Raw genomic sequence first — 10,000 nt, 5'->3', positions numbered from 1 at the left:
GACACAGGAGGGAACATTCTTTCAGCACACACACACACACGTGCTGCTGTTGTCCAATGGAGAGCCATCAGCAATGTCAATGTCATCTTGGAGCTTGGGGCTTGGAGAACAGCATCCGACTACTTGCATGTGTTCCAGCGAGAACATTCCGCGTTCTCTGTTCCAAACCTATTTCAGCGCCAGAGCTTGTTTTGCGTTCTCTGTTCCAAAGCTATTTCAGCACCAGAGCTTGTTCTGCGTTCTCTGTTCCAAAGCTATTTCAGCACCAGAGTTTGTTCTGTGAGTGAGTTTGATGAGCATGCAAATTCATTCAGTTCTCAAAACTTTGCCAAGGAGCCGTCACTCAAGGGCACTTTTGATTTGCGGCATCTACACTTGTGTGTTTTGGTCTGACCAGTGGCCTTGTCTCCACTTTGCATTTTTAGCAGCACAGACAGATGTTTGGAGAGGAAACAACCTTGTTGTCTGTGAGAAGGTGTCAAAATAAGAGCGTGACGAGCTCCGTGCCTTCCACTGTCGTTTCCCTCAGGGAGCTGTGTCAGGAATATAACTGAGAAAACAAACAGCACACAGGTACCCGGAGAGGGAGAGGGAGAGGGAGAGAGAGAGGGAGAGGGAGGGAGATAAAGAGGGAAGGAGAGAGAGAGGGAGGGAGAGACAAAAAGAGAAAGGGAGGGAAAGAGAGAGAGCGAGAGAGAGAAAAGAGAGAACGAGAGTGAGAGAAAAAAAGAGAAGAGAGAGGAAAGCGTGAGAGAGAGAGACAGAGAGAGAGTGATGTGGGGGTTTGTGCACTAAGATGTCTGTGGACAGACGGCAGGTGTCCATTGTGACGTCCTTTAGGGTGGTGTTGGTGGAGGAGGGCAGAGTCGTGTGCGGAGCAGGCATGGGATTGGGATTATTAGAGAGCATCAGGGATTAACGAGCGGAATCAGGGATTAACGAGCGGAGGTGCAAATCCTGACACTGAGAGCATCATTAATCCTGTTGAGCGGCCACACCCACCTCACCTACCCCCAGCCTCCTGATTGGCTGGACAACACCCATCTCCCAGAATGCCCTGCATGATGGAGAGAGAGGAATCCAATAGTGTTTCTCAGGTGGAGGATGACACTGCTCACCAGATGGATGAGCTTATGAGTCCCAGGGTATCAGGCTCCGCACTGTCTCCGCACTGTCTCCCGAAGAGGCTCACTCAGCCTCAAGAGCTCACGTTTCCCCCGCAGATATTTCTGGCCTCTCAAACGCCACTCGAGTATTGCTGCACGGAACTGACGTCCACATCTATCTTTATCCGCCACACAATGGAGTATTGATTGAGACTGTTGCCAAATGGAAGCACAGACATCCAGCCAAGCATGCAACCTATGATTCTTTACGTTAAAAAGGGGGTTGACATTATAGAACGTGTGTGTGTGTGTGTGTGTGTTTGTGTGTGTTCAAGTTAAGCTGTTACACAAGATGCCTTTCGTGGGCCAAATTTCATAGAAAAATGTAAACAAATCATCCAAGCCTTACACCCAAAGCAGGAAGAGTTTGGCTATGTGTGTAAATACTGGCGCATCTCACGGGAGGAGAGCCTCTTGTTGTGTGTGCTGATGCGATACTGGGAAGGCAGAAGATGTGAGGTTCTCTCTCAGGAGTGTTTGAGACGCTGATGTTCTGCTGTTGGTGTTCTCGTCAGCGTGAGGTTCCTCTGGCAGGAGTGTTTGAGACGCTGATGTTCTGCTGTTGAGTGTTGGTGTTGCCGTTCTTGTCAGTGTGAGGTTCTCTCTCTGGAGTGTTTGAGATGCTGATGTTCTGCTGTTGAGTGTTCTCGTCAGTGTGAGGTTGCTCTGGCAGGAGTGCTCCGTGTGGGAGGCTAATGAGGCTGATGGTGCTATTTGATGTGAGGGGATCCATTTCAGGGGCACTTTAGTGAAAGTGTTCTGCATCGCCTCTGGCTGGAGAACCTGCTGGATGCTCTGGTCCCTCCCTGGTGTGCTTCTGTTGTGTGAACTTGCTGAGAGTGTTCACGTGCACTGTCTTTATATGTTGTTATTTTGGTCGGATTTTTCAGACTGTGCTAATGTGTTCAGCTGCTGTGTAGTGTTGTGTAGTGTATCTTTGTCATATTGTTATGATTAGAATGCTATTTTAATGCTGTTTTCCCCAGTGCTATTTTGGTGGTGTTTTAGTTGAGTTATGTTGTTTGGGGGGTGTTTATGTTGTGTTATCTTGGTGGTGTTTTAATTATGTTTATTTTGGCCTGTAGCCACGGTAACCCCTGTTGCCGAGCACCTCCTCAGGCTGCGAGGCCCGGCGTGCAGAAGCTCATTAAGGCCAGAAACTCCTCCTGCGTCTCCTCCTCAATTATTTACACGCCGCTTACCTGATAATGGAGGCTGTCCGCAGCCTAAACACACACTTTAGTCCTCCTAACGCCCCATTCGCTCTTGCGGTAAACCACAGCAATTGATTTTAAAAACATTTCCATCCAGAGGTGCAGCTGCTGGGTGGACTGCAGGTGGGGGGGGGGGTATCACACTGCAAGGGGGAGATATTAGACTGCTTCTGCTCCTCTCCATGCTGGGGGCAGATATCACACTGCTAGAGGGGGGGGGGATATCACACTGCTGGGGGGAGATATTAGACTGCTTCTGCTCCTCTCCATGCTGGGGGCAGATATCACACTGCAAGGGGGAGATATCACACTGCTTCTGCTCCTCTCCATGCTGGGGGCAGATATCACACTGCTGGGGGCAGATATCACACTGCAAGGGGGAGATATCAGACTGCTTCTGCTCCTCTCCATGCTGGGGGCAGATATCACACTGCTGGGGGGCGGGGGGGGGGGGGATATCACACTGCTGGGGGCAGATATCACACTGCTTCTGCTACTCTCTATGCTGGGGGGGCAGACATCACACTGCTTCTGCTACTCTCTATGTTGGGGGGAGATATCACACTGCTTCTGCTACTCTCTATGTTGGGGGGAGATATCACACTGCTTCTGCTACTCTCTATGCTGGGGGGAGATATCACACTGCTTCTGCTACTCTGGGGGCAGATATCACACTGCTTCTGCTACTCTGGGGGGAGATATCACACTGCTTCTGCTACTCTCTATGCTGGGGGGAGATATCACACTGCTTCTGCTACTCTCTACTCTGGGGGCAGATATCACACTGCTTCTGCTACTCTCTATGCTGGGGGGAGATATCACACTGCTTCTGCTACTCTCTATGCTGGGGGCAGATATCACACTGCTTCTGCTACTCTCTATGCTGGGGGGAGATATCACACTGCTTCTGCTACTCTGGGGAGAGATATCACACTGCTTCTGCTACTCTGGGGAGAGATATCACACTGCTTCTGCTACTCTGGGGGGAGACATCACACTGCTTCTGCTTCCATCCAGATGTCCCACTGCTCCCCACTGGAGGCATCAGGTTACAGGCTACTGGGAGCTCTGCTGCATGCACGTACAGTAAGGAGCTCTGCTGCAGCGCGTACAGTAAGGAGCTCTGCTGCAGCACGTACAGTAAGGAGCTCTGCTGCAGCACGTACAGTAAGGAGCTCTGCTGCATGCACGTACAGTAAGGAGCTCTGCTGCATGCATGTACAGTAAGGAGCTCTGCTGCAGCACGTACAGTAAGGAGCTCTGCTGCAGCACGTACAGTAAGGAGCTCTGCTGCAGCACGTACAGTAAGGAGCTCTGCTGCAGCACGTACAGTAAGGAGATCTGCTGCAGCGCGTACAGTAAGCCTTGGAGAACACGCCTGCTGTGTGTGTTTAAAGGCTCTAATTGGTGCTGTGTGTGTGGGGGGGGTATAGCCTATTGATATGGTATGGGGATGTACACATCATTTAGGCCATTGTGTATCTTATTTTTATCATTATCAGGCTGATTATACTGAATACTGAATATCTCATTTGAACCACCCACAACCATGAAGTAACGTTCATGTAACCATCATGTAACCATCATGTTCATGTAAGCACCCCACTGCGCCTCCTCCAGGAGGACCAGGTGACGTGTGTAACCTCCCCACTGCGTCTCCTCTAGGAGGACCAGGTGACGTGTGTAACCTCCCATACTGCGCCTCCTCTAGGAGGACCAGGTGACGTGTGTAACCTCCCCACTGCGCCTCCTCCTCTGGGGCTCTGGGTCCTGCTCGCTGCCTCCTTATCACGTCCCAGAGGATTCTGAGCTCTGAGATCTCTCGCCCTCCTCTCTCTCTCTCTCTGTCTCGCCCTCCTTCTCTCTCTCTCCCTCTCTCTGGCTTGCCTTCTTTCCCTCTCTCTCCCTTTCCTTCTTTCTCTGTCTCTCTCTCTCTCTCTCTCTCTGTCTCGGCCTCTTCTCTCCTCTCTCTCTCTCTCTCTCTCTCTCTGAAGAAGGAGAAGAAGAGGAAACGGAAAGCTGTGAGTCGTACACTGAGGCGTCAACACTCCGACTGCTCTCCTGATACAGTCGTCAAGGACGCACAGTCATCGCCAGTATACGCTGAGAGCCAGTCTCCGGGGGAGTGTGTGTGTGTGTGTGTGTGTGTGTGTGTGTGTGTGAGGGGGCAAGGACAAAACACCATCAGGACACATAAAGAAAATGTTTAGTGTTAACAATAAGTTTTAACAATAAGTTAACAATATGTTTCACATTTAAATCAAAACTACTTGTTGTTAATCTACATGTCTGATAGACCCTATATGTGTGATCTGTGATGTGATGCAATCTGTACATGTTTATGTCAGGAATAAAAGCAGGGAGAATTGCTATCCCAGAAGATATCAGAAAGTGTCAAGTCTGTTATAACTATCTATTTTCACATCCTCAGCAGCCTGGCTCACGCCTGAATTTTATCCTGCACCCGTATCGGTCTGATTGGTTGAAGGACTATCCAAGCGTACAGAGCCATTGGAACTATGCCCATTGATTACGCCTCTTGTGCAGTCGAAATACAGCACAGACTCACCAGACTGATGTTCAATCTCAAAACACTGATCTTGGTCTGGTAGCCAGGCTACTTTTCCCCTGTTAATAGAAGAAAAGATATAATGACAGAAAACAAGGCAGGATTCATAGAGAAACTGAGATATAATCCGTAGATTATATACAGATATAACTATGAAAAGAAGGCAGTCAGGATGCGTGGGGAATGGAGAATATCCCGTCACACTGTCATGGATGATGAGAGAGCCTCCACAGACCACGTGGTGAAGAAGTGGAAAGATGTTCAGGTTTCTATACAAAGTGAAGACTGTTTATAGAGCATATTTTAGTTGTGTGGCTAGACTGCGCTGCAGATACTGTATGTACTGTATGAGGGATATGTATTGGGGGTTTGTATATAGGGTATGTGTATATAGGGTATGTATTGTATGAGGGACGGGAGTGACTTTGGAGGGGAGCGTGAACATAGAGATGAAGAGGGAACATGAAGGACAGCGCAGCCCAAGAGTCTCATTGGCATCTGTTCAAATGATGGACGTCTGGCTGTAGCATTCCCAATGAGCGCCGACAAAGCCCTGTCTGTGTACAGAGACAAATGACATTGACAAACAGCATTCAGTGACGAATGACATTGACAAACAGCATTCAGAGACAAATGACAAGTATTTCTGGCAGGCTAAAATAAGAAGAAGATAAGGAGGGGGTTTCAGACGGCATCTTAGAGATGTTCATTTCTGAGCTGGTGAAGGTTCATAACTGCCCACAGATCACTCACATTTCCCCTCAGACACATATCCTCTCTAATACCACACACACACACACACACACACACACACACACACCATAGATCACTCTCTGTGTGCTTCACTCACATTTCCCCTCACTCACATATCCTCTCTAATACCACACACACACACACACACACACACACAGACACACACACACACACACACACACACACACACTCAACCCCTCAGCACATGAGTGTGATCCTCATAATCAGATGTCTGTAGCTTAATGAACACCAGAGCTAGTGGATGTTCTTATTGGCCCCTTGGCGTAGCGCACACACACACACACACACACACACACACCTCCTCAGCGCAGCTTTTCAAAAGTCTCTAGTGCTTCCACACACACCCACACACACACACACACAGACACATACACACACACTCAAACTCCTCAGCATAGCTTCTCCACAGCCTCTAGTGCCTCCACAAACACACAAACACACACACACACACACACACACACACACACACACACACACACACACACACACACACACACACACACACACACTTAACCTCTGCACATGAAGCTGTCCAACCGGCCATGAGTGTGTGGAGATGACTTGTGAATACAAACAGGAGCACGCCATGTTGGTACTCACATGTAGCAGCTTGTGAGTGTGTGATCACATGTAGCACGTTGTGAGTGTGTGATCACATTGTGAGTGTGTGGAGCTCACTTCCTGAATACCGAACAGGAACGCGGCACGTTCATGCTCATCGTCATGGTAATTAACTCCTGATATGCAATTAAGCAGGTGCAATTAATCATGGCCGGGGACTAATTGCAACATCAAAACAATTAATCTTGAGTCGCGTAAGCCAATATTATCAATGCTACTCGTCCTCACGGCCATAGGACAGGGCACCTGGGCCTCGGGAAGATGAATGACTAGACATGATGGTCTGGAAGCTAGCCTGATGCCTGATAAAAAATATAGAGTAGAAGTTAGCATGCAGCTAGCCTGATGCCTGATAAAAAATATAGAGTAGAAGTTAGCATGCAGCTAGCCTGATGCCTGATAAAAAATATAGAGTAGAAGTTAGCATGCAGCTAGCCTGATGCCTGATAAAAAATATAGAGTAGAAGTTAGCATGCAGCTAGCCTGACGCCTGATCAAAAATATAGAGTAGAAGTTAGCATGCAGCTGCTCGTCCTGTTCTCATTTGGAATTAATATCCGTGTCTTTACAGTGCATGAACACGTGCTAGTCTGTTCTTCTTCTTCTTCTTCTTCTTGTAACCGGAATTACTGCATCTAATTCAGCTTCACCCGTTTAACCTAGAAACTTTCTTCAAACTTTGTTACATATGTCTTGAAAAGGACACCTCTGTGTGCAATGTATTTCATTAATTTCTGTAAGCGTAATACTTTTAGAGATATTAACAAAAACATGTTTATTTTCCCCATAGACTTTGCATTGCCATTATGACATCATATGGGGCTAATTAAACAGATTTGCACCTGTATCAACTGCTCTCTGCTCAACTAGGCCAACTCTCTCTCTGTCTATCCATTCTACAAAGATATAACTGTGCGCTCAGACCAAAACCGTCAAAAGCCTCAAAGTCGCTGGTGAAGCTCATAGCCCGACGCTCAACCCAGTTCGGTGCCGAAAGCGTCAAAGCCATGACGTGAAACATTTGAACAAACCACAAGCAGCAATCCTGCAAGTTTGACATTCTGATTAGTTGACGCCGAACCGTGTCATAGCTCATTACCATAAAGTTAACTGAGGCTCAACTTTATTTTGACGCCCGTAAAGCTCATGAAGCCACGCTCACGCCCAGAACGCTTTTGACGCCGGTAACGCCGACTCTCCATAGAAAATGAATGATTTCCGGCGCTCTTGACGCTTTTGACGGTCTTGGTCTGAACACACAGTAAGGCACATTCCATCCAACTTTCTATCCATCTTCTTCAAACCATTCATTCAACCACCCACTAAACTTTCTATCAACATCCATTAAACAATAGAGGAACCTCTTGCAGCCTCACTGTGGCTTAGGGTGAACAACTTTATTCTATTATAAAGAACCGTTCAGTCTCTGAGGAATGGTTCTCCTCTCTCAAGCTGGTCTCTTCTCAGGTGAATGGTTCTCCTCTCTCAAGGTGGTCTCTTCTGAGGTGAATGGTTCTCCTCTCTCAAGGTGGTCTCTTCTAAGGTGAATGGTTCTCCTCTCTCAAGCTGGTCTCTTCTCAGGTGAATGGTGACTCAATCCAGAAGGTTCCTTCAGGGCGATGAGTGAGAGTGCGGACTGAAAGGTAATCACAGTGATGTTTCGCTCTGGCGGCCCACAATTGCTTGGCAGGAGAGGACTGTGTGTGTGTGTGTGTGTGTGTGTGTGTGTGTGTGTGTGTGTGTGTGAGGTTTGGCCCTGTGCCTCGGTAGCCACAGACTGAGTAGAAGAGCCAGGTCTGTCCTGGCGCCGCTCCACTAGATGTGGGCCAGTAACGGGCCAGTAGCGGGCCAGGCTCGGCCCGGTAGAAGAGGACTGTGTGTGTGTGTGTGTGTGTGTGTGTGTGAGGGCTCGGCCCGGCAGAAGAGGACTGTGTGTGTGTGTGTGTGTGTGTGTGTGTGAGGGCTCGGCCCGGCAGAAGAGGACTGTGTGTGTGTGTGTGTGTGTGTGTGTGTGAGGGCTCGGCCCGGCAGAAGAGGACTGTGTGTGTGTGTGTGTGTGTGTGTGTGTGTGTGAGGGCTCGGCCCGGCAGGAGGCCAGCTGCTATGGGATGAAGAGATCCAAGATTCTGGATTACACCTTTTGTCTCTCTCTCTCTCAGTGTGTGTGTGTGAGTGTGTGTGTGTGTGTGTGTGTGTGTGTTTATATTTCTACCTGTGTGACAGCACCATCTTTTCTTAAATATTAGTTTTTCTTTTTCACCTGATTGCACCCTCTGTATTTTTGAACACACTCTTTTCAGTTCCTCTGTGTCTGTTAGGCAAACTCACACACACACACACACACACACACACACACGCACAGGCATCCACAGACACACACATTCACACATACACCTCCCCCGACACCTTTCTAACGCACGCACACACACACACACACACACACACACACACACACACACACACACACACACACACACAGACACACAGACACACACACACAGACATCTAACATCTAGACACACACACCCCACACCTTTCTAACACACACTCACTTTCACACTCTCTCTCTCTCTCTCTCTCTCTCTCTCTCTCTCTCTCTCTCTCACACACACACACACACACACACCCTGAAGACAAAGCTGGGGCGAAGACCAGCGGGTAAAAATAGAACGGCGGCGCAGATGCTCGTCTCGGTGAGCCATTATCGCGTAGCCTGGAGGCGCAGTGTGTGTGTGTGTGTGTGTGTGTGTGTGTGTGTGTGTGTGTGTGTGTGTGTGTGTGTGTGTGTGTGTGTGTGGTGTGTGTGTGTGTGTGTGTGTGTGTGTGTGTGTGTGTGTGTGTGTGTGTGTGTGTGTGTGTGTGTGTGCAGGGGAGAGTGCAAAGGTATGCGATTCAACACTTTGGCTTCACCACCATACAGCCTCTCAGCAGGCTGGCAGACAGGTGAGAGAGAGAGAGAGAGAGGAAAAGAGAAGGAGAGGGAGAGAGAGAGAGGGAAAGATGGAGAGAGAGAGAGAGATAGAAGGGGAAAAGAGAGGGAGAGGGGGAGAGAGAGAAAGAGAAAAAGAGAAGGAGAGGGAGAGAGAGATGGAGAGAGGGAAAGAGGGAGGAAGAGAGGGAGAGGGAAAGAGGGCTGCCTCATCGCAGTAAAGTGTGTGGGGAGGAGAGAGAAGAGAGAGCGAGAAAGAGAGGGAGAGAGGAGAGGGGGAGAGAGGGCTGCCTCATAGCAGTAAAGTGTGTGGGGAGGAGAGAGAAGAGAAAGAGAGGAAAACAGACAGGGAGAGATGGATGAAGAGAGGGGGAGAGAGGGAGAGAGAGGGCTGCCTCATCACAGTAAAGTGTGTGGGGAGGAGAGAGAAGAGGGAGAGAGAGAGAGGAGGGGGAGAGAGATGAAGATGATGAAGAGAGGGAGGGAGGGAGTGAGGGCTGCCTCACCACAGTAAGAGTGTGTGGGGAGAGAAAATCAGGACAGCGTGGGACGCTTTTCACAGCAGTTGCACCGCAGAGAGAGAGAGAGAGAGAGAGGGGGGGGGGAGAGAGAGAGAGAGAGAGAGAGGGGGGGGGGGGGGGGGGGGGGGGGGGGGGGGAGAGAGAGAGAGAGCAAATACAGACCAGAAGACAGAGAGGACTGAGAAAACGGAAGAGAAGAAAAGGAA

The sequence above is a fragment of the Sardina pilchardus genome, chromosome 8 (assembly GCF_963854185.1).
Source record: "Sardina pilchardus chromosome 8, fSarPil1.1, whole genome shotgun sequence".
Classification (NCBI taxonomy): domain Eukaryota; kingdom Metazoa; phylum Chordata; class Actinopteri; order Clupeiformes; family Clupeidae; genus Sardina; species Sardina pilchardus.
The sequence above is the reverse complement of the archived record's forward strand: the minus strand, read 5'-3'. Positions refer to the sequence as shown.